Source organism: Salmo salar, chromosome ssa12 (genome assembly GCF_905237065.1).
Source record: "Salmo salar chromosome ssa12, Ssal_v3.1, whole genome shotgun sequence".
In the NCBI taxonomy this organism is placed as follows: Eukaryota; Metazoa; Chordata; class Actinopteri; order Salmoniformes; family Salmonidae; genus Salmo; species Salmo salar.
The window spans coordinates 85,423,469-85,449,256 of record NC_059453.1 but is presented as its reverse complement, the minus strand read 5'-3'; the positions used below and the strand labels follow the sequence as shown (position 1 = coordinate 85,449,256).

Below are 25,788 nucleotides of genomic sequence, written 5' to 3'. Positions count from 1 at the left end.
GTGCCTGGCTAGCTCAGTCGGTAGAGCATGAGACTCTTAATCTCAGGGTCGTGGGTTCGAGCCCCACGTTGGGCGGTCCTTTTCTCCGCCGAAGAACCAACTCACTTTGCAAACAGCCATTCGTTTGGACTTTCGAGCAGGCTTGCCACCCTGCATTGCTGAAGTGTCAGGCATTGCTGGTGATACAGAAGACTATGAATTTGAATCCTACCTTTGCCTGCTCTCTGACATTTTATCTCAATGACATACCTATTACTTATGAAACGTCCTCCTAAATGGCTGGAATAAATGCTCCTTTACTGGACAAGAAATAGATAAGCAGAGTGTTCAAGAAAAATACTTGCTCCTGGTGAGGCTCAAACTCACAACCTTGTCATCGATTTGATGCATACTGATGTATAACTACTACACGCTAACGATTGCACCACAGGATCCATTAAAAACACTCTCACTGATCACCATATTTTGCACAAACAGAGCTGTTCGATATTCGAAACAAGTCATTAAATATCATCGAGGTGCCTGGCTAGCTCAGTCGGTAGAGCATGAGACTCTTAATCTCAGGGTCGTGGGTTCGAGCCCCACGTTGGGCGCTCCTTTTCTCCGCCGAAGAACCAACTCACTTTGCAAACAGCCATTCGTTTGGACTTTCGAGCAGGCTTGCCACCCTGCGTTGCTGAAGTGTCAGGCATTGCTGGTGATACAGAAGACTATGAATTTGAATCCTAGCTTTGCCTGCTCTCTGACATTTTATCTCAATGACATACCTATTACTTATGAAACGTCCTCCTAAATGGCTGGAATAAATGCTCCTTTACTGGACAAGAAATAGATAAGCAGAGTGTTCAAGAAAAATACTTGCTCCTGGTGAGGCTCAAACTCACAACCTTGTCATCGATTTGATGCATACTGATGTATAACTACTACACGCTAACGATTGCACCACAGGATCCATTAAAAACACTCTCACTGATCACCATATTTTGCACAAACAGAGCTGTTCGATATTCGAAACAAGTCATTAATATCATCGAGGTTCCTGGCTAGCTCAGTCGGTAGAGCATGAGACTCTTAATCTCAGGGTCGTGGGTTCGAGCCCCACGTTGGGCGCTCCTTTTCTCCGCCGAAGCACCAACTCACTTTGCAAACAGCCATTCGTTTCGACTTTCGAGCAGGCTTGCCACCCTGCATTGCTGAAGTGTCAGGCATTGCTGGTGATACAGAAGACTATGAATTTGAATCCTAGCTTTGCCTGCTCTCTGACATTTTATCTCAATGACATACCTATTACTTATGAAACGTCCTCCTAAATGGCTTGAATAAATGCTCCTTTACTGGACAAGAAATAGATAAGCAGAGTGTTCAAGAAAAATACTTGCTCCTGGTGAGGCTCAAACTCACAACCTTGTCATCGATTTGATGCATACTGATGTATAACTACTACACGCTAACGATTGCACCACAGGATCCATTAAAAACACTCTCACTGATCACCATATTTTGCACAAACAGAGCTGTTCGATATTCGAAACAAGTCATTAAACTATCATCGAGATGCCTGGCTAGCTCAGTCGGTAGAGCATGAGACTCTTAATCTCAGGGTCGTGGGTTCGAGCCCCACGTTGGGCGGTCCTTTTCTCCGCCGAAGAACCAACTCACTTTGCAAACAGCCATTCGTTTGGACTTTCGAGCAGGCTTGCCACCCTGCATTGCTGAAGTGTCAGGCATTGCTGGTGATACAGAAGACTATGAATTTGAATCCTAGCTTTGCCTGCTCTCTGACATTTTATCTCAATGACATACCTATTACTTATGAAACGTCCTCCTAAATGGCTGGAATAAATGCTCCTTTACTGGACAAGAAATAGATAAGCAGAGTGTTCAAGAAAAATACTTGCTCCTGGTGAGGCTCAAACTCACAACCTTGTCATCGATTTGATGCATACTGATGTATAACTACTACACGCTAACGATTGCACCACAGGATCCATTAAAAACACTCTCACTGATCACCATATTTTGCACAAACAGAGCTGTTCGATATTCGAAACAAGTCATTAATATCATCGAGGTGCCTGGCTAGCTCAGTCGGTAGAGCATGAGACTCTTAATCTCAGGGTCGTGGGTTCGAGCCCCACGTTGGGCGGTCCTTTTCTCCGCCGAAGCACCAACTCACTTTGCAAACAGCCATTCGTTTGGACTTTCGAGCAGGCTTGCCACCCTGCATTGCTGAAGTGTCAGGCATTGCTGGTGATACAGAAGACTATGAATTTGAATCCTACCTTTGCCTGCTCTCTGACATTTTATCTCAATGACATACCTATTACTTGTGAAACGTCCTCCTAAATGGCTTGAATAAATGCTCCTTTACTGGACAAGAAATAGATAAGCAGAGTGTTCAAGAAAAATACTTGCTCCTGGTGAGGCTCAAACTCACAACCTTGTCATCGATTTGATGCATACTGATGTATAACTACTACACGCTAACGATTGCACCACAGGATCCATTAAAAACACTCTCACTGATCACCATATTTTTGCACAAACAGAGCTGTTCGATATTCGAAACCAAGTCATTAATATCATCGAGGTGCCTGGCTAGCTCAGTCGGTAGAGCATGAGACTCTTAATCTCAGGGTCGTGGGTTTCGAGCCCCACGTTGGGCGGTCCTTTTCTCCGCCGAAGAACCAACTCACTTTGCAAACAGCCATTCGTTTCGACTTTCGAGCAGGCTTGCCACCCTGCATTGCTGAAGTGTCAGGCATTGCTGGTGATACAGAAGACTATGAATTTGAATCCTACCTTTGCCTGCTCTCTGACATTTTATCTCAATGACATACCTATTACTTATGAAACGTCCTCCTAAATGGCTGGAATAAATGCTCCTTTACTGGACAAGAAATAGATAAGCAGAGTGTTCAAGAAAAATACTTGCTCCTGGTGAGGCTCAAACTCACAACCTTGTCATCGATTTGATGCATACTGATGTATAACTACTACACGCTAACGATTGCACCACAGGATCCATTAAAAACACTCTCACTGATCACCATATTTTGCACAAACAGAGCTGTTCGATATTCGAAACAAGTCATTAATATCATCGAGATGCCTGGCTAGCTCAGTCGGTAGAGCATGAGACTCTTAATCTCAGGGTCGTGGGTTCGAGCCCCACGTTGGGCGGTCCTTTTCTCCGCCGAAGCACCAACTCACTTTGCAAACAGCCATTCGTTTGGACTTTCGAGCAGGCTTGCCACCCTGCGTTGCTGAAGTGTCAGGCATAGCTGGTGATACAGAAGACTATGAATTTGAATCCTAGCTTTGCCTGCTCTCTGACATTTTATCTCAATGACATACCTATTACTTATGAAACGTCCTCCTAAATGGCTGGAATAAATGCTCCTTTACTGGACAAGAAATAGATAAGCAGAGTGTTCAAGAAAAATACTTGCTCCTGGTGAGGCTCAAACTCACAACCTTGTCATCGATTTGATGCATACTGATGTATAACTACTACACGCTAACGATTGCACCACAGGATCCATTAAAAACACTCTCACTGATCACCATATTTTGCACAAACAGAGCTGTTCGATATTCGAAACAAGTCATTAATATCATCGAGGTGCCTGGCTAGCTCAGTCGGTAGAGCATGAGACTCTTAATCTCAGGGTCGTGGGTTCGAGCCCCACGTTGGGCGCTCCTTTTCTCCGCCGAAGCACCAACTCACTTTGCAAACAGCCATTCGTTTGGACTTTCGAGCAGGCTTGCCACCCTGCATTGCTGAAGTGTCAGGCATTGCTGGTGATACAGAAGACTATGAATTTGAATCCTAGCTTTGCCTGCTCTCTGACATTTTATCTCAATGACATACCTATTACTTATGAAACGTCCTCCTAAATGGCTGGAATAAATGCTCCTTTACTGGACAAGAAATAGATAAGCAGAGTGTTCAAGAAAAATACTTGCTCCTGGTGAGGCTCAAACTCACAACCTTGTCATCGATTTGATGCATACTGATGTATAACTACTACACGCTAACGATTGCACCACAGGATCCATTAAAAACACTCTCACTGATCACCATATTTTGCACAAACAGAGCTGTTCGATATTCGAAACAAGTCATTAATATCATCGAGGTGCCTGGCTAGCTCAGTCGGTAGAGCATGAGACTCTTAATCTCAGGGTCGTGGGTTCGAGCCCCACGTTGGGCGGTCCTTTTCTCCGCCGAAGCACCAACTCACTTTGCAAACAGCCATTCGTTTCGACTTTCGAGCAGGCTTGCCACCCTGCATTGCTGAAGTGTCAGGCATTGCTGGTGATACAGAAGACTATGAATTTGAATCCTACCTTTGCCTGCTCTCTGACATTTTATCTCAATGACATACCTATTACTTATGAAACGTCCTCCTAAATGGCTGGAATAAATGCTCCTTTACTGGACAAGAAATAGATAAGCAGAGTGTTCAAGAAAAATACTTGCTCCTGGTGAGGCTCAAACTCACAACCTTGTCATCGATTTGATGCATACTGATGTATAACTACTACACGCTAACGATTGCACCACAGGATCCATTAAAAACACTCTCACTGATCACCATATTTTGCACAAACAGAGCTGTTCGATATTCGAAACAAGTCATTAATCTCATTGAGGTGCCTGGCTAGCTCAGTCGGTAGAGCATGAGACTCTTAATCTCAGGGTCGTGGGTTCGAGCCCCACGTTGGGCGGTCCTTTTCTCCGCCGAAGCACCAACTCACTTTGCAAACAGCCATTCGTTTGGACTTTCGAGCAGGCTTGCCACCCTGCGTTGCTGAAGTGTCAGGCATTGCTGGTGATACAGAAGACTATGAATTTGAATCCTACCTTTGCCTGCTCTCTGACATTTTATCTCAATGACATACCTATTACTTGTGAAACGTCCTCCTAAATGGCTGGAATAAATGCTCCTTTACTGGACAAGAAATAGATAAGCAGAGTGTTCAAGAAAAATACTTGCTCCTGGTGAGGCTCAAACTCACAACCTTGTCATCGATTTGATGCATACTGATGTATAACTACTACACGCTAACGATTGCACCACAGGATCCATTAAAAACACTCTCACTGATCACCATATTTTGCACAAACAGAGCTGTTCGATATTCGAAACAAGTCATTAAATATCATCGAGATTCCTGGCTAGCTCAGTCGGTAGAGCATGAGACTCTTAATCTCAGGGTCGTGGGTTCGAGCCCCACGTTGGGCGGTCCTTTTCTCCGCCGAAGCACCAACTCACTTTGCAAACAGCCATTCGTTTGGACTTTCGAGCAGGCTTGCCACCCTGCATTGCTGAAGTGTCAGGCATTGCTGGTGATACAGAAGACTATGAATTTGAATCCTAGCTTTGCCTGCTCTCTGACATTTTATCTCAATGACATACCTATTACTTATGAAACGTCCTCCTAAATGGCTGGAATAAATGCTCCTTTACTGGACAAGAAATAGATAAGCAGAGTGTTCAAGAAAAATACTTGCTCCTGGTGAGGCTCAAACTCACAACCTTGTCATCGATTTGATGCATACTGATGTATAACTACTACACGCTAACGATTGCACCACAGGATCCATTAAAAACACTCTCACTGATCACCATATTTTGCACAAACAGAGCTGTTCGATATTCGAAACAAGTCATTAATATCATCGAGGTGCCTGGCTAGCTCAGTCGGTAGAGCATGAGACTCTTAATCTCAGGGTCGTGGGTTCGAGCCCCACGTTGGGCGCTCCTTTTCTCTGCCGAAGAACCAACTCACTTTGCAAACAGCCATTCGTTTCGACTTTCGAGCAGGCTTGCCACCCTGCATTGCTGAAGTGTCAGGCATTGCTGGTGATACAGAAGACTATGAATTTGAATCCTAGCTTTGCCTGCTCTCTGACATTTTATCTCAATGACATACCTATTACTTATGAAACGTCCTCCTAAATGGCTGGAATAAATGCTCCTTTACTGGACAAGAAATAGATAAGCAGAGTGTTCAAGAAAAATACTTGCTCCTGGTGAGGCTCAAACTCACAACCTTGTCATCGATTTGATGCATACTGATGTATAACTACTACACGCTAACGATTGCACCACAGGATCCATTAAAAACACTCTCACTGATCACCATATTTTTGCCCAAACAGAGCTGTTCGATATTCGAAACAAGTCATTAATATCATTGAGGTGCCTGGCTAGCTCAGTCGGTAGAGCATGAGACTCTTAATCTCAGGGTCCTGGGTTCGAGCCCCACGTTGGGCGGTCCTTTTCTCCGCCGAAGCACCAACTCACTTTGCAAACAGCCATTCGTTTCGACTTTCGAGCAGGCTTGCCACCCTGCGTTGCTGAAGTGTCAGGCATTGCTGGTGATACAGAAGACTATGAATTTGAATCCTAGCTTTGCCTGCTCTCTGACATTTTATCTCAATGACATACCTATTACTTGTGAAACGTCCTCCTAAATGGCTGGAATAAATGCTCCTTTACTGGACAAGAAATAGATAAGCAGAGTGTTCAAGAAAAATACTTGCTCCTGGTGAGGCTCAAACTCACAACCTTGTCATCGATTTGATGCATACTGATGTATAACTACTACACGCTAACGATTGCACCACAGGATCCATTAAAAACACTCTCACTGATCACCATATTTTGCACAAACAGAGCTGTTCGATATTCGAAACAAGTCATTAATATCATCGAGGTTCCTGGCTAGCTCAGTCGGTAGAGCATGAGACTCTTAATCTCAGGGTCGTGGGTTCGAGCCCCACGTTGGGCGGTCCTTTTCTCCGCCGAAGCACCAACTCACTTTGCAAACAGCCATTCGTTTGGACTTTCGAGCAGGCTTGCCACCCTGCATTGCTGAAGTGTCAGGCATTGCTGGTGATACAGAAGACTATGAATTTGAATCCTAGCTTTGCCTGCTCTCTGACATTTTATCTCAATGACATACCTATTACTTATGAAACGTCCTCCTAAATGGCTGGAATAAATGCTCCTTTACTGGACAAGAAATAGATAAGCAGAGTGTTCAAGAAAAATACTTGCTCCTGGTGAGGCTCAAACTCACAACCTTGTCATCGATTTGATGCATACTGATGTATAACTACTACACGCTAACGATTGCACCACAGGATCCATTAAAAACACTCTCACTGATCACCATATTTTGCACAAACAGAGCTGTTCGATATTCGAAACAAGTCATTAATATCATCGAGGTGCCTGGCTAGCTCAGTCGGTAGAGCATGAGACTCTTAATCTCAGGGTCGTGGGTTCGAGCCCCACGTTGGGCGGTCCTTTTCTCCGCCGAAGCACCAACTCACTTTGCAAACAGCCATTCGTTTCGACTTTCGAGCAGGCTTGCCACCCTGCATTGCTGAAGTGTCAGGCATTGCTGGTGATACAGAAGACTATGAATTTGAATCCTAGCTTTGCCTGCTCTCTGACATTTTATCTCAATGACATACCTATTACTTGTGAAACGTCCTCCTAAATGGCTTGAATAAATGCTCCTTTACTGGACAAGAAATAGATGAGCAGAGTGTTCAAGAAAAATACTTGCTCCTGGTGAGGCTCAAACTCACAACCTTGTCATCGATTTGATGCATACTGATGTATAACTACTACACGCTAACGATTGCACCACAGGATCCATTAAAAACACTCTCACTGATCACCATATTTTGCACAAACAGAGCTGTTCGATATTCGAAACAAGTCATTAAATATCATCGAGGTTCCTGGCTAGCTCAGTCGGTAGAGCATGAGACTCTTAATCTCAGGGTCGTGGGTTCGAGCCCCACGTTGGGCGGTCCTTTTCTCCGCCGAAGCACCAACTCACTTTGCAAACAGCCATTCGTTTCGACTTTCGAGCAGGCTTGCCACCCTGCATTGCTGAAGTGTCAGGCATAGCTGGTGATACAGAAGACTATGAATTTGAATCCTACCTTTGCCTGCTCTCTGACATTTTATCTCAATGACATACCTATTACTTGTGAAACGTCCTCCTAAATGGCTGGAATAAATGCTCCTTTACTGGACAAGAAATAGATAAGCAGAGTGTTCAAGAAAAATACTTGCTCCTGGTGAGGCTCAAACTCACAACCTTGTCATCGATTTGATGCATACTGATGTATAACTACTACACGCTAACGATTGCACCACAGGATCCATTAAAAACACTCTCACTGATCACCATATTTTGCACAAACAGAGCTGTTCGATATTCGAAACAAGTCATTAATATCATTGAGGTGCCTGGCTAGCTCAGTCGGTAGAGCATGAGACTCTTAATCTCAGGGTCGTGGGTTCGAGCCCCACGTTGGGCGGTCCTTTTCTCCGCCGAAGCACCAACTCACTTTGCAAACAGCCATTCGTTTCGACTTTCGAGCAGGCTTGCCACCCTGCATTGCTGAAGTGTCAGGCATTGCTGGTGATACAGAAGACTATGAATTTGAATCCTAGCTTTGCCTGCTCTCTGACATTTTATCTCAATGACATACCTATTACTTATGAAACGTCCTCCTAAATGGCTTGAATAAATGCTCCTTTACTGGACAAGAAATAGATAAGCAGAGTGTTCAAGAAAAATACTTGCTCCTGGTGAGGCTCAAACTCACAACCTTGTCATCGATTTGATGCATACTGATGTATAACTACTACACGCTAACGATTGCACCACAGGATCCATTAAAAACACTCTCACTGATCACCATATTTTGCACAAACAGAGCTGTTCGATATTCGAAACAAGTCATTAATATCATCGAGATGCCTGGCTAGCTCAGTCGGTAGAGCATGAGACTCTTAATCTCAGGGTCGTGGGTTCGAGCCCCACGTTGGGCGGTCCTTTTCTCCGCCGAAGCACCAACTCACTTTGCAAACAGCCATTCGTTTCGACTTTCGAGCAGGCTTGCCACCCTGCATTGCTGAAGTGTCAGGCATTGCTGGTGATACAGAAGACTATGAATTTGAATCCTACCTTTGCCTGCTCTCTGACATTTTATCTCAATGACATACCTATTACTTATGAAACGTCCTCCTAAATGGCTGGAATAAATGCTCCTTTACTGGACAAGAAATAGATAAGCAGAGTGTTCAAGAAAAATACTTGCTCCTGGTGAGGCTCAAACTCACAACCTTGTCATCGATTTGATGCATACTGATGTATAACTACTACACGCTAACGATTGCACCACAGGATCCATTAAAAACACTCTCACTGATCACCATATTTTGCACAAACAGAGCTGTTCGATATTCGAAACAAGTCATTAATATCATCGAGGTGCCTGGCTAGCTCAGTCGGTAGAGCATGAGACTCTTAATCTCAGGGTCGTGGGTTCGAGCCCCACGTTGGGCGGTCCTTTTCTCCGCCGAAGAACCAACTCACTTTGCAAACAGCCATTCGTTTGGACTTTCGAGCAGGCTTGCCACCCTGCATTGCTGAAGTGTCAGGCATTGCTGGTGATACAGAAGACTATGAATTTGAATCCTAGCTTTGCCTGCTCTCTGACATTTTATCTCAATGACATACCTATTACTTATGAAACGTCCTCCTAAATGGCTGGAATAAATGCTCCTTTACTGGACAAGAAATAGATAAGCAGAGTGTTCAAGAAAAATACTTGCTCCTGGTGAGGCTCAAACTCACAACCTTGTCATCGATTTGATGCATACTGATGTATAACTACTACACGCTAACGATTGCACCACAGGATCCATTAAAAACACTCTCACTGATCACCATATTTTGCACAAACAGAGCTGTTCGATATTCGAAACAAGTCATTAATATCATCGAGGTGCCTGGCTAGCTCAGTCGGTAGAGCATGAGACTCTTAATCTCAGGGTCGTGGGTTCGAGCCCCACGTTGGGCGCTCCTTTTCTCCGCCGAAGCACCAACTCACTTTGCAAACAGCCATTCGTTTGGACTTTCGAGCAGGCTTGCCACCCTGCATTGCTGAAGTGTCAGGCATTGCTGGTGATACAGAAGACTATGAATTTGAATCCTAGCTTTGCCTGCTCTCTGACATTTTATCTCAATGACATACCTATTACTTATGAAACGTCCTCCTAAATGGCTGGAATAAATGCTCCTTTACTGGACAAGAAATAGATAAGCAGAGTGTTCAAGAAAAATACTTGCTCCTGGTGAGGCTCAAACTCACAACCTTGTCATCGATTTGATGCATACTGATGTATAACTACTACACGCTAACGATTGCACCACAGGATCCATTAAAAACACTCTCACTGATCACCATATTTTGCACAAACAGAGCTGTTCGATATTCGAAACAAGTCATTAATATCATCGAGGTGCCTGGCTAGCTCAGTCGGTAGAGCATGAGACTCTTAATCTCAGGGTCGTGGGTTCGAGCCCCACGTTGGGCGCTCCTTTTCTCCGCCGAAGCACCAACTCACTTTGCAAACAGCCATTCGTTTCGACTTTCGAGCAGGCTTGCCACCCTGCGTTGCTGAAGTGTCAGGCATTGCTGGTGATACAGAAGACTATGAATTTGAATCCTAGCTTTGCCTGCTCTCTGACATTTTATCTCAATGACATACCTATTACTTATGAAACGTCCTCCTAAATGGCTTGAATAAATGCTCCTTTACTGGACAAGAAATAGATAAGCAGAGTGTTCAAGAAAAATACTTGCTCCTGGTGAGGCTCAAACTCACAACCTTGTCATCGATTTGATGCATACTGATGTATAACTACTACACGCTAACGATTGCACCACAGGATCCATTAAAAACACTCTCACTGATCACCATATTTTGCACAAACAGAGCTGTTCGATATTCGAAACAAGTCAATAATATATCGAGATGCCTGGCTAGCTCAGTCGGTAGAGCATGAGACTCTTAATCTCAGGGTCGTGGGTTCGAGCCCCACGTTGGGCGGTCCTTTTCTCCGCCGAAGCACCAACTCACTTTGCAAACAGCCATTCGTTTGGACTTTCGAGCAGGCTTGCCACCCTGCATTGCTGAAGTGTCAGGCATAGCTGGTGATACAGAAGACTATGAATTTGAATCCTAGCTTTGCCTGCTCTCTGACATTTTATCTCAATGACATACCTATTACTTATGAAACGTCCTCCTAAATGGCTGGAATAAATGCTCCTTTACTGGACAAGAAATAGATAAGCAGAGTGTTCAAGAAAAATACTTGCTCCTGGTGAGGCTCAAACTCACAACCTTGTCATCGATTTGATGCATACTGATGTATAACTACTACACGCTAACGATTGCACCACAGGATCCATTAAAAACACTCTCACTGATCACCATATTTTGCACAAACAGAGCTGTTCGATATTCGAAACAAGTCATTAAATATCATCGAGATGCCTGGCTAGCTCAGTCGGTAGAGCATGAGACTCTTAATCTCAGGGTCGTGGGTTCGAGCCCCACGTTGGGCGGTCCTTTTCTCCGCCGAAGAACCAACTCACTTTGCAAACAGCCATTCGTTTCGACTTTCGAGCAGGCTTGCCACCCTGCATTGCTGAAGTGTCAGGCATTGCTGGTGATACAGAAGACTATGAATTTGAATCCTAGCTTTGCCTGCTCTCTGACATTTTATCTCAATGACATACCTATTACTTATGAAACGTCCTCCTAAATGGCTGGAATAAATGCTCCTTTACTGGACAAGAAATAGATAAGCAGAGTGTTCAAGAAAAATACTTGCTCCTGGTGAGGCTCAAACTCACAACCTTGTCATCGATTTGATGCATACTGATGTATAACTACTACACGCTAACGATTGCACCACAGGATCCATTAAAAACACTCTCACTGATCACCATATTTTGCACAAACAGAGCTGTTCGATATTCGAAACAAGTCATTAATATCATCGAGGTGCCTGGCTAGCTCAGTCGGTAGAGCATGAGACTCTTAATCTCAGGGTCGTGGGTTCGAGCCCCACGTTGGGCGCTCCTTTTCTCCGCCGAAGCACCAACTCACTTTGCAAACAGCCATTCGTTTCGACTTTCGAGCAGGCTTGCCACCCTGCATTGCTGAAGTGTCAGGCATAGCTGGTGATACAGAAGACTATGAATTTGAATCCTACCTTTGCCTGCTCTCTGACATTTTATCTCAATGACATACCTATTACTTATGAAACGTCCTCCTAAATGGCTGGAATAAATGCTCCTTTACTGGACAAGAAATAGATAAGCAGAGTGTTCAAGAAAAATACTTGCTCCTGGTGAGGCTCAAACTCACAACCTTGTCATCGATTTGATGCATACTGATGTATAACTACTACACGCTAACGATTGCACCACAGGATCCATTAAAAACACTCTCACTGATCACCATATTTTGCACAAACAGAGCTGTTCGATATTCGAAACAAGTCATTAATATCATCGAGATGCCTGGCTAGCTCAGTCGGTAGAGCATGAGACTCTTAATCTCAGGGTCGTGGGTTCGAGCCCCACGTTGGGCGGTCCTTTTCTCCGCCGAAGAACCAACTCACTTTGCAAACAGCCATTCGTTTGGACTTTCGAGCAGGCTTGCCACCCTGCATTGCTGAAGTGTCAGGCATTGCTGGTGATACAGAAGACTATGAATTTGAATCCTAGCTTTGCCTGCTCTCTGACATTTTATCTCAATGACATACCTATTACTTATGAAACGTCCTCCTAAATGGCTGGAATAAATGCTCCTTTACTGGACAAGAAATAGATAAGCAGAGTGTTCAAGAAAAATACTTGCTCCTGGTGAGGCTCAAACTCACAACCTTGTCATCGATTTGATGCATACTGATGTATAACTACTACACGCTAACGATTGCACCACAGGATCCATTAAAAACACTCTCACTGATCACCATATTTTGCACAAACAGAGCTGTTCGATATTCGAAACAAGTCATTAATATCATCGAGGTTCCTGGCTAGCTCAGTCGGTAGAGCATGAGACTCTTAATCTCAGGGTCGTGGGTTCGAGCCCCACGTTGGGCGGTCCTTTTCTCCGCCGAAGCACCAACTCACTTTGCAAACAGCCATTCGTTTCGACTTTCGAGCAGGCTTGCCACCCTGCGTTGCTGAAGTGTCAGGCATTGCTGGTGATACAGAAGACTATGAATTTGAATCCTAGCTTTGCCTGCTCTCTGACATTTTATCTCAATGACATACCTATTACTTATGAAACGTCCTCCTAAATGGCTGGAATAAATGCTCCTTTACTGGACAAGAAATAGATAAGCAGAGTGTTCAAGAAAAATACTTGCTCCTGGTGAGGCTCAAACTCACAACCTTGTCATCGATTTGATGCATACTGATGTATAACTACTACACGCTAACGATTGCACCACAGGATCCATTAAAAACACTCTCACTGATCACCATATTTTGCACAAACAGAGCTGTTCGATATTCGAAACAAGTCATTAATATCATCGAGGTGCCTGGCTAGCTCAGTCGGTAGAGCATGAGACTCTTAATCTCAGGGTCGTGGGTTCGAGCCCCACGTTGGGCGGTCCTTTTCTCCGCCGAAGAACCAACTCACTTTGCAAACAGCCATTCGTTTGGACTTTCGAGCAGGCTTGCCACCCTGCGTTGCTGAAGTGTCAGGCATAGCTGGTGATACAGAAGACTATGAATTTGAATCCTAGCTTTGCCTGCTCTCTGACATTTTATCTCAATGACATACCTATTACTTATGAAACGTCCTCCTAAATGGCTGGAATAAATGCTCCTTTACTGGACAAGAAATAGATAAGCAGAGTGTTCAAGAAAAATACTTGCTCCTGGTGAGGCTCAAACTCACAACCTTGTCATCGATTTGATGCATACTGATGTATAACTACTACACGCTAACGATTGCACCACAGGATCCATTAAAAACACTCTCACTGATCACCATATTTTGCACAAACAGAGCTGTTCGATATTCGAAACAAGTCATTAATATCATCGAGATGCCTGGCTAGCTCAGTCGGTAGAGCATGAGACTCTTAATCTCAGGGTCGTGGGTTCGAGCCCCACGTTGGGCGGTCCTTTTCTCCGCCGAAGCACCAACTCACTTTGCAAACAGCCATTCGTTTCGACTTTCGAGCAGGCTTGCCACCCTGCATTGCTGAAGTGTCAGGCATTGCTGGTGATACAGAAGACTATGAATTTGAATCCTAGCTTTGCCTGCTCTCTGACATTTTATCTCAATGACATACCTATTACTTGTGAAACGTCCTCCTAAATGGCTGGAATAAATGCTCCTTTACTGGACAAGAAATAGATAAGCAGAGTGTTCAAGAAAAATACTTGCTCCTGGTGAGGCTCAAACTCACAACCTTGTCATCGATTTGATGCATACTGATGTATAACTACTACACGCTAACGATTGCACCACAGGATCCATTAAAAACACTCTCACTGATCACCATATTTTTGCACAAACAGAGCTGTTCGATATTCGAAACAAGTCAATAAACTATCATCGAGATGCCTGGCTAGCTCAGTCGGTAGAGCATGAGACTCTTAATCTCAGGGTCGTGGGTTCGAGCCCCACGTTGGGCGGTCCTTTTCTCCGCCGAAGCACCAACTCACTTTGCAAACAGCCATTCGTTTGGACTTTCGAGCAGGCTTGCCACCCTGCGTTGCTGAAGTGTCAGGCATTGCTGGTGATACAGAAGACTATGAATTTGAATCCTAGCTTTGCCTGCTCTCTGACATTTTATCTCAATGACATACCTATTACTTATGAAACGTCCTCCTAAATGGCTGGAATAAATGCTCCTTTACTGGACAAGAAATAGATAAGCAGAGTGTTCAAGAAAAATACTTGCTCCTGGTGAGGCTCAAACTCACAACCTTGTCATCGATTTGATGCATACTGATGTATAACTACTACACGCTAACGATTGCACCACAGGATCCATTAAAAACACTCTCACTGATCACCATATTTTGCACAAACAGAGCTGTTCGATATTCGAAACAAGTCATTAATATCATCGAGGTGCCTGGCTAGCTCAGTCGGTAGAGCATGAGACTCTTAATCTCAGGGTCGTGGGTTCGAGCCCCACGTTGGGCGGTCCTTTTCTCCGCCGAAGCACCAACTCACTTTGCAAACAGCCATTCGTTTCGACTTTCGAGCAGGCTTGCCACCCTGCATTGCTGAAGTGTCAGGCATTGCTGGTGATACAGAAGACTATGAATTTGAATCCTAGCTTTGCCTGCTCTCTGACATTTTATCTCAATGACATACCTATTACTTATGAAACGTCCTCCGAAATGGATTGAATAAATGCTCCTTTACTGGACTAGAAATAGATAAGCAGAGTGTTCAAGAAAAATACTTGCTCCTGGTGAGGCTCAAACTCACAACCTTGTAATCGATTTGATGCATACTGATGTATAACTACTACACGCTAACGATTGCACCACAGGATCCATTAAAAACACTCTCACTGATCACCATATTTTGCACAAACAGAGCTGTTCGATATTCGAAACAAGTCATTAATATCATCGAGGTGCCTGGCTAGCTCAGTCGGTAGAGCATGAGACTCTTAATCTCAGGGTCGTGGGTTCGAGCCCCACGTTGGGCGGTCCTTTTCTCCGCCGAAGAACCAACTCACTTTGCAAACAGCCATTCGTTTGGACTTTCGAGCAGGCTTGCCACCCTGCGTTGCTGAAGTGTCAGGCATAGCTGGTGATACAGAAGACTATGAATTTGAATCCTAGCTTTGCCTGCTCTCTGACATTTTATCTCAATGACATACCTATTACTTATGAAACGTCCTCCTAAATGGCTGGAATAAATGCTCCTTTACTGGACAAGAAATAGATAAGCAGAGTGTTCAAGAAAAATACTTGCTCCTGGTGAGGCTCAAACTCACAACCTTGTCATCGATTTGATGCATACTGATGTATAACTACTACACGCTAACGATTGCACCACAGGATCCATTAAAAACACTCTCACTGATCACCATATTTTGCACAAACAGAGCTGTTCGATATTCGAAACAAGTCATTAATATCATCGAGGTGCCTGGCTAGCTCAGTCGGTAGAGCATGAGACTCTTAATCTCAAGGTCGTGGGTTCGAGCCCCACGTTGGGCGGTCCTTTTCTCCGCCGAAGCACCAACTCACTTTGCAAACAGCCATTCGTTTGGACTTTCGAGCAGGCTTGCCACCCTGCATTGCTGAAGTGTCAGGCATTGCTGGTGATACAGAAGACTATGAATTTGAATCCTAGCTTTGCCTGCTCTCTGACATTTTATCTCAATGACATACCTATTACTTATGAAACGTCCTCCTAAATGGCTGGAATAAATGCTCCTTTACTGGACAAGAAATAGATAAGCAGAGTGTTCAAGAAAAATACTTGCTCCTGGTGAGGCTCAAACTCACAACCTTGTCATCGATTTGATGCATACTGATGTATAACTACTACACGCTAACGATTGCACCACAGGATCCATTAAAAACACTCTCACTGATCACCATATTTTGCACAAACAGAGCTGTTCGATATTCGAAACAAGTCATTAATATCATCGAGGTGCCTGGCTAGCTCAGTCGGTAGAGCATGAGACTCTTAATCTCAGGGTCGTGGGTTCGAGCCCCACGTTGGGCGCTCCTTTTCTCCGCCGAAGCACCAACTCACTTTGCAAACAGCCATTCGTTTCGACTTTCGAGCAGGCTTGCCACCCTGCATTGCTGAAGTGTCAGGCATAGCTGGTGATACAGAAGACTATGAATTTGAATCCTAGCTTTGCCTGCTCTCTGACATTTTATCTCAATGACATACCTATTACTTATGAAACGTCCTCCTAAATGGCTTGAATAAATGCTCCTTTACTGGACAAGAAATAGATAAGCAGAGTGTTCAAGAAAAATACTTGCTCCTGGTGAGGCTCAAACTCACAACCTTGTCATCGATTTGATGCATACTGATGTATAACTACTACACGCTAACGATTGCACCACAGGATCCATTAAAAACACTCTCACTGATCACCATATTTTTGCACAAACAGAGCTGTTCGATATTCGAACCAAGTCAATAATATATCGAGATGCCTGGCTAGCTCAGTCGGTAGAGCATGAGACTCTTAATCTCAGGGTCGTGGGTTCGAGCCCCACGTTGGGCGGTCCTTTTCTCCGCCGAAGCACCAACTCACTTTGCAAACAGCCATTCGTTTGGACTTTCGAGCAGGCTTGCCACCCTGCATTGCTGAAGTGTCAGGCATTGCTGGTGATACAGAAGACTATGAATTTGAATCCTAGCTTTGCCTGCTCTCTGACATTTTATCTCAATGACATACCTATTACTTATGAAACGTCCTCCTAAATGGCTGGAATAAATGCTCCTTTACTGGACAAGAAATAGATAAGCAGAGTGTTCAAGAAAAATACTTGCTCCTGGTGAGGCTCAAACTCACAACCTTGTCATCGATTTGATGCATACTGATGTATAACTACTACACGCTAACGATTGCACCACAGGATCCATTAAAAACACTCTCACTGATCACCATATTTTGCACAAACAGAGCTGTTCGATATTCGAAACAAGTCATTAATATCATCGAGATGCCTGGCTAGCTCAGTCGGTAGAGCATGAGACTCTTAATCTCAGGGTCGTGGGTTCGAGCCCCACGTTGGGCGGTCCTTTTCTCCGCCGAAGCACCAACTCACTTTGCAAACAGCCATTCGTTTCGACTTTCGAGCAGGCTTGCCACCCTGCATTGCTGAAGTGTCAGGCATTGCTGGTGATACAGAAGACTATGAATTTGAATCCTAGCTTTGCCTGCTCTCTGACATTTTATCTCAATGACATACCTATTACTTATGAAACGTCCTCCTAAATGGCTTGAATAAATGCTCCTTTACTGGACAAGAAATAGATAAGCAGAGTGTTCAAGAAAAATACTTGCTCCTGGTGAGGCTCAAACTCACAACCTTGTCATCGATTTGATGCATACTGATGTATAACTACTACACGCTAACGATTGCACCACAGGATCCATTAAAAACACTCTCACTGATCACCATATTTTGCACAAACAGAGCTGTTCGATATTCGAAACAAGTCATTAATATCATCGAGATGCCTGGCTAGCTCAGTCGGTAGAGCATGAGACTCTTAATCTCAGGGTCGTGGGTTCGAGCCCCACGTTGGGCGGTCCTTTTCTCCGCCGAAGCACCAACTCACTTTGCAAACAGCCATTCGTTTGGACTTTCGAGCAGGCTTGCCACCCTGCGTTGCTGAAGTGTCAGGCATTGCTGGTGATACAGAAGACTATGAATTTGAATCCTAGCTTTGCCTGCTCTCTGACATTTTATCTCAATGACATACCTATTACTTATGAAACGTCCTCCTAAATGGCTGGAATAAATGCTCCTTTACTGGACAAGAAATAGATAAGCAGAGTGTTCAAGAAAAATACTTGCTCCTGGTGAGGCTCAAACTCACAACCTTGTCATCGATTTGATGCATACTGATGTATAACTACTACACGCTAACGATTGCACCACAGGATCCATTAAAAACACTCTCACTGATCACCATATTTTGCACAAACAGAGCTGTTCGATATTCGAAACAAGTCATTAATATCATCGAGGTGCCTGGCTAGCTCAGTCGGTAGAGCATGAGACTCTTAATCTCAGGGTCGTGGGTTCGAGCCCCACGTTGGGCGCTCCTTTTCTCCGCCGAAGCACCAACTCACTTTGCAAACAGCCATTCGTTTGGACTTTCGAGCAGGCTTGCCACCCTGCATTGCTGAAGTGTCAGGCATAGCTGGTGATACAGAAGACTATGAATTTGAATCCTAGCTTTGCCTGCTCTCTGACATTTTATCTCAATGACATACCTATTACTTATGAAACGTCCTCCTAAATGGCTGGAATAAATGCTCCTTTACTGGACAAGAAATAGATAAGCAGAGTGTTCAAGAAAAATACTTGCTCCTGGTGAGGCTCAAACTCACAACCTTGTCATCGATTTGATGCATACTGATGTATAACTACTACACGCTAACGATTGCACCACAGGATCCATTAAAAACACTCTCACTGATCACCATATTTTGCACAAACAGAGCTGTTCGATATTCGAAACAAGTCATTAATATCATCGAGATGCCTGGCTAGCTCAGTCGGTAGAGCATGAGACTCTTAATCTCAGGGTCGTGGGTTCGAGCCCCACGTTGGGCGGTCCTTTTCTCCGCCGAAGAACCAACTCACTTTGCAAACAGCCATTCGTTTGGACTTTCGAGCAGGCTTGCCACCCTGCATTGCTGAAGTGTCAGGCATAGCTGGTGATACAGAAGACTATGAATTTGAATCCTACCTTTGCCTGCTCTCTGACATTTTATCTCAATGACATACCTATTACTTATGAAACGTCCTCCTAAATGGCTGGAATAAATGCTCCTTTACTGGACAAGAAATAGATAAGCAGAGTGTTCAAGAAAAATACTTGCTCCTGGTGAGGCTCAAACTCACAACCTTGTCATCGATTTGATGCATACTGATGTATAACTACTACACGCTAACGATTGCACCACAGGATCCATTAAAAACACTCTCACTGATCACCATATTTTGCACAAACAGAGCTGTTCGATATTCGAAACAAGTCATTAAACTCATTGAGATGCCTGGCTAGCTCAGTCGGTAGAGCATGAGACTCTTAATCTCAGGGTCGTGGGTTCGAGCCCCACGTTGGGCGGTCCTTTTCTCCGCCCGAAGAACCAACTCACTTTGCAAACAGCCATTCGTTTGGACTTTCGAGCAGGCTTGCCACCCTGCATTGCTGAAGTGTCAGGCATAGCTGGTGATACAGAAGACTATGAATTTGAATCCTAGCTTTGCCTGCTCTCTGACATTTTATCTCAATGACATACCTATTACTTATGAAACGTCCTCCTAAATGGCTGGAATAAATGCTCCTTTACTGGACAAGAAATAGATAAGCAGAGTGTTCAAGAAAAATACTTGCTCCTGGTGAGGCTCAAACTCACAACCTTGTCATCGATTTGATGCATACTGATGTATAACTACTACACGCTAACGATTGCACCACAGGATCCATTAAAAACACTCTCACTGATCACCATATTTTGCACAAACAGAGCTGTTCGATATTCGAAACAAGTCATTAATATCATCGAGGTTCCTGGCTAGCTCAGTCGGTAGAGCATGAGACTCTTAATCTCAGGGTCGTGGGTTCGAGCCCCACGTTGGGCGGTCCTTTTCTCCGCCGAAGAACCAACTCACTTTGCAAACAGCCATTCGTTTGGACTTTCGAGCAGGCTTGCCACCCTGCGTTGCTGAAGTGTCAGGCATAGCTGGTGATACAGAAGACTATGAATTTGAATCCTAGCTTTGCCTGCTCTCTGACATTTTATCTCAATGACATACCTATTACTTATGAAACGTCCTCCTAAATGGCTGGAATAAATGCTCCTTTACTGGACAAGAAATAGATAAGCAGAGTGTTCAAGAAAAATACTTGCTCCTGGTGAGGCTCAAACTCACAACCTTGTCATCGATTTGATGCATACTGATGTATAACTACTACACGCTAACGATTGCACCACAGGATCCATTAAAAACACTCTCACTGATCACCATATTTTGCACAAACAGAGCTGTTCGATATTCGAAACAAGTCATTAATATCATCGAGGTGCCTGGCTAGCTCAGTCGGTAGAGCATGAGACTCTTAATCTCAGGGTCGTGGGTTCGAGCCCCACGTTGGGCGCTCCTTTTCTCCGCCGAAGCACCAACTCACTTTGCAAACAGCCATTCGTTTGGACTTTCGAGCAGGCTTGCCACCCTGCATTGCTGAAGTGTCAGGCATTGCTGGTGATACAGAAGACTATGAATTTGAATCCTAGCTTTGCCTGCTCTCTGACATTTTATCTCAATGACATACCTATTACTTGTGAAACGTCCTCCTAAATGGCTTGAATAAATGCTCCTTTACTGGACAAGAAATAGATAAGCAGAGTGTTCAAGAAAAATACTTGCTCCTGGTGAGGCTCAAACTCACAACCTTGTCATCGATTTGATGCATACTGATGTATAACTACTACACGCTAACGATTGCACCACAGGATCCATTAAAAACACTCTCACTGATCACCATATTTTTGCACAAACAGAGCTGTTCGATATTCGAAACAAGTCAATAAACTATCTGAGATGCCTGGCTAGCTCAGTCGGTAGAGCATGAGACTCTTAATCTCAGGGTCGTGGGTTCGAGCCCCACGTTGGGCGGTCCTTTTCTCCGCCGAAGCACCAACTCACTTTGCAAACAGCCATTCGTTTGGACTTTCGAGCAGGCTTGCCACCCTGCATTGCTGAAGTGTCAGGCATTGCTGGTGATACAGAAGACTATGAATTTGAATCCTAGCTTTGCCTGCTCTCTGACATTTTATCTCAATGACATACCTATTACTTATGAAACGTCCTCCTAAATGGCTGGAATAAATGCTCCTTTACTGGACAAGAAATAGATAAGCAGAGTGTTCAAGAAAAATACTTGCTCCTGGTGAGGCTCAAACTCACAACCTTGTCATCGATTTGATGCATACTGATGTATAACTACTACACGCTAACGATTGCACCACAGGATCCATTAAAAACACTCTCACTGATCACCATATTTTGCACAAACAGAGCTGTTCGATATTCGAAACAAGTCATTAATATCATCGAGGTTCCTGGCTAGCTCAGTCGGTAGAGCATGAGACTCTTAATCTCAGGGTCGTGGGTTCGAGCCCCACGTTGGGCGGTCCTTTTCTCCGCCGAAGAACCAACTCACTTTGCAAACAGCCATTCGTTTGGACTTTCGAGCAGGCTTGCCACCCTGCATTGCTGAAGTGTCAGGCATTGCTGGTGATACAGAAGACTATGAATTTGAATCCTAGCTTTGCCTGCTCTCTGACATTTTATCTCAATGACATACCTATTACTTATGAAACGTCCTCCTAAATGGCTGGAATAAATGCTCCTTTACTGGACAAGAAATAGATAAGCAGAGTGTTCAAGAAAAATACTTGCTCCTGGTGAGGCTCAAACTCACAACCTTGTCATCGATTTGATGCATACTGATGTATAACTACTACACGCTAACGATTGCACCACAGGATCCATTAAAAACACTCTCACTGATCACCATATTTTGCACAAACAGAGCTGTTCGATATTCGAAACAAGTCATTAATATCATCGAGGTGCCTGGCTAGCTCAGTCGGTAGAGCATGAGACTCTTAATCTCAGGGTCGTGGGTTCGAGCCCCACGTTGGGCGGTCCTTTTCTCCGCCGAAGCACCAACTCACTTTGCAAACAGCCATTCGTTTCGACTTTCGAGCAGGCTTGCCACCCTGCATTGCTGAAGTGTCAGGCATAGCTGGTGATACAGAAGACTATGAATTTGAATCCTAGCTTTGCCTGCTCTCTGACATTTTATCTCAATGACATACCTATTACTTATGAAACGTCCTCCGAAATGGATTGAATAAATGCTCCTTTACTGGACAAGAAATAGATAAGCAGAGTGTTCAAGAAAAATACTTGCTCCTGGTGAGGCTCAAACTCACAACCTTGTCATCGATTTGATGCATACTGATGTATAACTACTACACGCTAACGATTGCACCACAGGATCCATTAAAAACACTCTCACTGATCACCATATTTTTGCACAAACAGAGCTGTTCGATATTCGAAACAAGTCATTAATATCATTGAGATTCCTGGCTAGCTCAGTCGGTAGAGCATGAGACTCTTAATCTCAGGGTCGTGGGTTCGAGCCCCACGTTGGGCGGTCCTTTTCTCCGCCCGAAGCACCAACTCACTTTGCAAACTGCCATTCGTTTGGACTTTCGAGCAGGCTTGCCACCCTGCGTTGCTGAAGTGTCAGGCATTGCTGGTGATACAGAAGACTATGAATTTGAATCCTAGCTTTGCCTGCTCTCTGACATTTTATCTCAATGACATACCTATTACTTATGAAACGTCCTCCTAAATGGCTGGAATAAATGCTCCTTTACTGGACAAGAAATAGATAAGCAGAGTGTTCAAGAAAAATACTTGCTCCTGGTGAGGCTCAAACTCACAACCTTGTCATCGATTTGATGCATACTGATGTATAACTACTACACGCTAACGATTGCACCACAGGATCCATTAAAAACACTCTCACTGATCACCATATTTTTGCACAAACAGAGCTGTTCGATATTCGAACCAAGTCAATAAACTATGGAGATTCCTGGCTAGCTCAGTCGGTAGAGCATGAGACTCTTAATCTCAGGGTCGTGGGTTCGAGCCCCACGTTGGGCGGTCCTTTTCTCCGCCCGAAGCACCAACTCACTTTGCAAACTGCCATTCGTTTGGACTTTCGAGCAGGCTTGCCACCCTGCATTGCTGAAGTGTCAGGCATTGCTGGTGATACAGAAGACTATGAATTTGAATCCTAGCTTTGCCTGCTCTCTGACATTTTATCTCAATGACATACCTATTACTTGTGAAACGTCCTCCTAAATGGCTGGAATAAATGCTCCTTTACTGGACAAGAAATAGATAAGCAGAGTGTTCAAGAAAAATACTTGCTCCTGGTGAGGCTCAAACTCACAACCTTGTCATCGATTTGATGCATACTGATGTATAACTACTACACGCTAACGATTGCACCACAGGATCCATTAAAAACACTCTCACTGATCACCATATTTTGCACAAACAGAGCTGTTCGATATTCGAAACAAGTCATTAATATCATCGAGGTTCCTGGCTAGCTCAGTCGGTAGAGCATGAGACTCTTAATCTCAGGGTCGTGGGTTCGAGCCCCACGTTGGGCGGTCCTTTTCTCCGCCGAAGCACCAACTCACTTTGCAAACAGCCATTCGTTTGGACTTTCGAGCAGGCTTGCCACCCTGCATTGCTGAAGTGTCAGGCATTGCTGGTGATACAGAAGACTATGAATTTGAATCCTAGCTTTGCCTGCTCTCTGACATTTTATCTCAATGACATACCTATTACTTATGAAACGTCCTCCTAAATGGCTGGAATAAATGCTCCTTTACTGGACAAGAAATAGATAAGCAGAGTGTTCAAGAAAAATACTTGCTCCTGGTGAGGCTCAAACTCACAACCTTGTCATCGATTTGATGCATACTGATGTATAACTACTACACGCTAACGATTGCACCACAGGATCCATTAAAAACACTCTCACTGATCACCATATTTTGCACAAACAGAGCTGTTCGATATTCGAAACAAGTCATTAATATCATCGAGGTGCCTGGCTAGCTCAGTCGGTAGAGCATGAGACTCTTAATCTCAGGGTCGTGGGTTCGAGCCCCACGTTGGGCGGTCCTTTTCTCCGCCGAAGCACCAACTCACTTTGCAAACAGCCATTCGTTTCGACTTTCGAGCAGGCTTGCCACCCTGCATTGCTGAAGTGTCAGGCATAGCTGGTGATACAGAAGACTATGAATTTGAATCCTAGCTTTGCCTGCTCTCTGACATTTTATCTCAATGACATACCTATTACTTATGAAACGTCCTCCGAAATGGATTGAATAAATGCTCCTTTACTGGACAAGAAATAGATAAGCAGAGTGTTCAAGAAAAATACTTGCTCCTGGTGAGGCTCAAACTCACAACCTTGTCATCGATTTGATGCATACTGATGTATAACTACTACACGCTAACGATTGCACCACAGGATCCATTAAAAACACTCTCACTGATCACCATATTTTGCACAAACAGAGCTGTTCGATATTCGAAACAAGTCATTAATATCATCGAGGTTCCTGGCTAGCTCAGTCGGTAGAGCATGAGACTCTTAATCTCAGGGTCGTGGGTTCGAGCCCCACGTTGGGCGGTCCTTTTCTCCGCCGAAGCACCAACTCACTTTGCAAACAGCCATTCGTTTCGACTTTCGAGCAGGCTTGCCACCCTGCATTGCTGAAGTGTCAGGCATTGCTGGTGATACAGAAGACTATGAATTTGAATCCTACCTTTGCCTGCTCTCTGACATTTTATCTCAATGACATACCTATTACTTGTGAAACGTCCTCCTAAATGGCTGGAATAAATGCTCCTTTACTGGACAAGAAATAGATAAGCAGAGTGTTCAAGAAAAATACTTGCTCCTGGTGAGGCTCAAACTCACAACCTTGTCATCGATTTGATGCATACTGATGTATAACTACTACACGCTAACGATTGCACCACAGGATCCATTAAAAACACTCTCACTAATCACCATATTTTGCACAAACAGAGCTGTTCGATATTCGAAACAAGTCATTAAACTATCGAGATGCCTGGCTAGCTCAGTCGGTAGAGCATGAGACTCTTAATCTCAGGGTCGTGGGTTCGAGCCCCACGTTGGGCGGTCCTTTTCTCCGCCGAAGAACCAACTCACTTTGCAAACAGCCATTCGTTTGGACTTTCGAGCAGGCTTGCCACCCTGCATTGCTGAAGTGTCAGGCATAGCTGGTGATACAGAAGACTATGAATTTGAATCCTAGCTTTGCCTGCTCTCTGACATTTTATCTCAATGACATACCTATTACTTATGAAACGTCCTCCTAAATGGCTGGAATAAATGCTCCTTTACTGGACAAGAAATAGATAAGCAGAGTGTTCAAGAAAAATACTTGCTCCTGGTGAGGCTCAAACTCACAACCTTGTCATCGATTTGATGCATACTGATGTATAATTACTACACGCTAACAATTGCACCACAGGATCCATTA

At 44.2% G+C, this 25,788-nt stretch overlaps 37 non-coding genes across 37 annotated transcripts; all 37 read left to right on the top strand.

Moving 5' to 3' along the window:
- The first annotated feature begins 2 nt into the window (after nt 1–2).
- On the top strand, nt 3–75 carry trnak-cuu (transfer RNA lysine (anticodon CUU)). Its single transcript has one exon. It is a non-coding gene; the product is annotated as a tRNA-Lys (tRNA).
- Nucleotides 76–520: 445 nt separating this feature from the next.
- On the top strand, nt 521–593 carry trnak-cuu (transfer RNA lysine (anticodon CUU)). Its single transcript has one exon. It is a non-coding gene; the product is annotated as a tRNA-Lys (tRNA).
- A 963-nt stretch (nt 594–1,556) lies between these two features.
- trnak-cuu (transfer RNA lysine (anticodon CUU)) lies at nt 1,557–1,629 on the top strand. The gene has a single exon. It is a non-coding gene; the product is annotated as a tRNA-Lys (tRNA).
- Nucleotides 1,630–2,073: 444 nt separating this feature from the next.
- On the top strand, nt 2,074–2,146 carry trnak-cuu (transfer RNA lysine (anticodon CUU)). Its single transcript has one exon. It is a non-coding gene; the product is annotated as a tRNA-Lys (tRNA).
- A 964-nt stretch (nt 2,147–3,110) lies between these two features.
- On the top strand, nt 3,111–3,183 carry trnak-cuu (transfer RNA lysine (anticodon CUU)). The gene has a single exon. It is a non-coding gene; the product is annotated as a tRNA-Lys (tRNA).
- A 444-nt stretch (nt 3,184–3,627) lies between these two features.
- trnak-cuu (transfer RNA lysine (anticodon CUU)) lies at nt 3,628–3,700 on the top strand. Its single transcript has one exon. It is a non-coding gene; the product is annotated as a tRNA-Lys (tRNA).
- Nucleotides 3,701–4,144: 444 nt separating this feature from the next.
- Nucleotides 4,145–4,217, top strand: trnak-cuu (transfer RNA lysine (anticodon CUU)). The gene has a single exon. It is a non-coding gene; the product is annotated as a tRNA-Lys (tRNA).
- A 444-nt stretch (nt 4,218–4,661) lies between these two features.
- trnak-cuu (transfer RNA lysine (anticodon CUU)) lies at nt 4,662–4,734 on the top strand. Its single transcript has one exon. It is a non-coding gene; the product is annotated as a tRNA-Lys (tRNA).
- A 962-nt stretch (nt 4,735–5,696) lies between these two features.
- On the top strand, nt 5,697–5,769 carry trnak-cuu (transfer RNA lysine (anticodon CUU)). The gene has a single exon. It is a non-coding gene; the product is annotated as a tRNA-Lys (tRNA).
- A 1,479-nt stretch (nt 5,770–7,248) lies between these two features.
- Nucleotides 7,249–7,321, top strand: trnak-cuu (transfer RNA lysine (anticodon CUU)). Its single transcript has one exon. It is a non-coding gene; the product is annotated as a tRNA-Lys (tRNA).
- Nucleotides 7,322–8,283: 962 nt separating this feature from the next.
- On the top strand, nt 8,284–8,356 carry trnak-cuu (transfer RNA lysine (anticodon CUU)). The gene has a single exon. It is a non-coding gene; the product is annotated as a tRNA-Lys (tRNA).
- A 444-nt stretch (nt 8,357–8,800) lies between these two features.
- trnak-cuu (transfer RNA lysine (anticodon CUU)) lies at nt 8,801–8,873 on the top strand. Its single transcript has one exon. It is a non-coding gene; the product is annotated as a tRNA-Lys (tRNA).
- Nucleotides 8,874–9,317: 444 nt separating this feature from the next.
- On the top strand, nt 9,318–9,390 carry trnak-cuu (transfer RNA lysine (anticodon CUU)). Its single transcript has one exon. It is a non-coding gene; the product is annotated as a tRNA-Lys (tRNA).
- Nucleotides 9,391–9,834: 444 nt separating this feature from the next.
- Nucleotides 9,835–9,907, top strand: trnak-cuu (transfer RNA lysine (anticodon CUU)). The gene has a single exon. It is a non-coding gene; the product is annotated as a tRNA-Lys (tRNA).
- A 444-nt stretch (nt 9,908–10,351) lies between these two features.
- Nucleotides 10,352–10,424, top strand: trnak-cuu (transfer RNA lysine (anticodon CUU)). The gene has a single exon. It is a non-coding gene; the product is annotated as a tRNA-Lys (tRNA).
- A 443-nt stretch (nt 10,425–10,867) lies between these two features.
- Nucleotides 10,868–10,940, top strand: trnak-cuu (transfer RNA lysine (anticodon CUU)). Its single transcript has one exon. It is a non-coding gene; the product is annotated as a tRNA-Lys (tRNA).
- Nucleotides 10,941–11,385: 445 nt separating this feature from the next.
- Nucleotides 11,386–11,458, top strand: trnak-cuu (transfer RNA lysine (anticodon CUU)). Its single transcript has one exon. It is a non-coding gene; the product is annotated as a tRNA-Lys (tRNA).
- Nucleotides 11,459–11,902: 444 nt separating this feature from the next.
- Nucleotides 11,903–11,975, top strand: trnak-cuu (transfer RNA lysine (anticodon CUU)). Its single transcript has one exon. It is a non-coding gene; the product is annotated as a tRNA-Lys (tRNA).
- Nucleotides 11,976–12,419: 444 nt separating this feature from the next.
- trnak-cuu (transfer RNA lysine (anticodon CUU)) lies at nt 12,420–12,492 on the top strand. Its single transcript has one exon. It is a non-coding gene; the product is annotated as a tRNA-Lys (tRNA).
- Nucleotides 12,493–13,453: 961 nt separating this feature from the next.
- Nucleotides 13,454–13,526, top strand: trnak-cuu (transfer RNA lysine (anticodon CUU)). The gene has a single exon. It is a non-coding gene; the product is annotated as a tRNA-Lys (tRNA).
- A 444-nt stretch (nt 13,527–13,970) lies between these two features.
- trnak-cuu (transfer RNA lysine (anticodon CUU)) lies at nt 13,971–14,043 on the top strand. Its single transcript has one exon. It is a non-coding gene; the product is annotated as a tRNA-Lys (tRNA).
- Nucleotides 14,044–14,490: 447 nt separating this feature from the next.
- On the top strand, nt 14,491–14,563 carry trnak-cuu (transfer RNA lysine (anticodon CUU)). Its single transcript has one exon. It is a non-coding gene; the product is annotated as a tRNA-Lys (tRNA).
- Nucleotides 14,564–15,007: 444 nt separating this feature from the next.
- trnak-cuu (transfer RNA lysine (anticodon CUU)) lies at nt 15,008–15,080 on the top strand. Its single transcript has one exon. It is a non-coding gene; the product is annotated as a tRNA-Lys (tRNA).
- A 444-nt stretch (nt 15,081–15,524) lies between these two features.
- Nucleotides 15,525–15,597, top strand: trnak-cuu (transfer RNA lysine (anticodon CUU)). The gene has a single exon. It is a non-coding gene; the product is annotated as a tRNA-Lys (tRNA).
- A 444-nt stretch (nt 15,598–16,041) lies between these two features.
- Nucleotides 16,042–16,114, top strand: trnak-cuu (transfer RNA lysine (anticodon CUU)). Its single transcript has one exon. It is a non-coding gene; the product is annotated as a tRNA-Lys (tRNA).
- A 444-nt stretch (nt 16,115–16,558) lies between these two features.
- trnak-cuu (transfer RNA lysine (anticodon CUU)) lies at nt 16,559–16,631 on the top strand. The gene has a single exon. It is a non-coding gene; the product is annotated as a tRNA-Lys (tRNA).
- Nucleotides 16,632–17,075: 444 nt separating this feature from the next.
- On the top strand, nt 17,076–17,148 carry trnak-cuu (transfer RNA lysine (anticodon CUU)). The gene has a single exon. It is a non-coding gene; the product is annotated as a tRNA-Lys (tRNA).
- Nucleotides 17,149–17,592: 444 nt separating this feature from the next.
- Nucleotides 17,593–17,665, top strand: trnak-cuu (transfer RNA lysine (anticodon CUU)). The gene has a single exon. It is a non-coding gene; the product is annotated as a tRNA-Lys (tRNA).
- Nucleotides 17,666–18,109: 444 nt separating this feature from the next.
- Nucleotides 18,110–18,182, top strand: trnak-cuu (transfer RNA lysine (anticodon CUU)). The gene has a single exon. It is a non-coding gene; the product is annotated as a tRNA-Lys (tRNA).
- A 444-nt stretch (nt 18,183–18,626) lies between these two features.
- trnak-cuu (transfer RNA lysine (anticodon CUU)) lies at nt 18,627–18,699 on the top strand. Its single transcript has one exon. It is a non-coding gene; the product is annotated as a tRNA-Lys (tRNA).
- Nucleotides 18,700–19,143: 444 nt separating this feature from the next.
- Nucleotides 19,144–19,216, top strand: trnak-cuu (transfer RNA lysine (anticodon CUU)). Its single transcript has one exon. It is a non-coding gene; the product is annotated as a tRNA-Lys (tRNA).
- Nucleotides 19,217–19,660: 444 nt separating this feature from the next.
- Nucleotides 19,661–19,733, top strand: trnak-cuu (transfer RNA lysine (anticodon CUU)). The gene has a single exon. It is a non-coding gene; the product is annotated as a tRNA-Lys (tRNA).
- Nucleotides 19,734–20,695: 962 nt separating this feature from the next.
- Nucleotides 20,696–20,768, top strand: trnak-cuu (transfer RNA lysine (anticodon CUU)). Its single transcript has one exon. It is a non-coding gene; the product is annotated as a tRNA-Lys (tRNA).
- A 445-nt stretch (nt 20,769–21,213) lies between these two features.
- trnak-cuu (transfer RNA lysine (anticodon CUU)) lies at nt 21,214–21,286 on the top strand. The gene has a single exon. It is a non-coding gene; the product is annotated as a tRNA-Lys (tRNA).
- Nucleotides 21,287–22,247: 961 nt separating this feature from the next.
- On the top strand, nt 22,248–22,320 carry trnak-cuu (transfer RNA lysine (anticodon CUU)). The gene has a single exon. It is a non-coding gene; the product is annotated as a tRNA-Lys (tRNA).
- A 1,998-nt stretch (nt 22,321–24,318) lies between these two features.
- Nucleotides 24,319–24,391, top strand: trnak-cuu (transfer RNA lysine (anticodon CUU)). Its single transcript has one exon. It is a non-coding gene; the product is annotated as a tRNA-Lys (tRNA).
- Nucleotides 24,392–25,351: 960 nt separating this feature from the next.
- Nucleotides 25,352–25,424, top strand: trnak-cuu (transfer RNA lysine (anticodon CUU)). Its single transcript has one exon. It is a non-coding gene; the product is annotated as a tRNA-Lys (tRNA).
- The last annotated feature ends 364 nt before the right edge of the window (nt 25,425–25,788 follow it).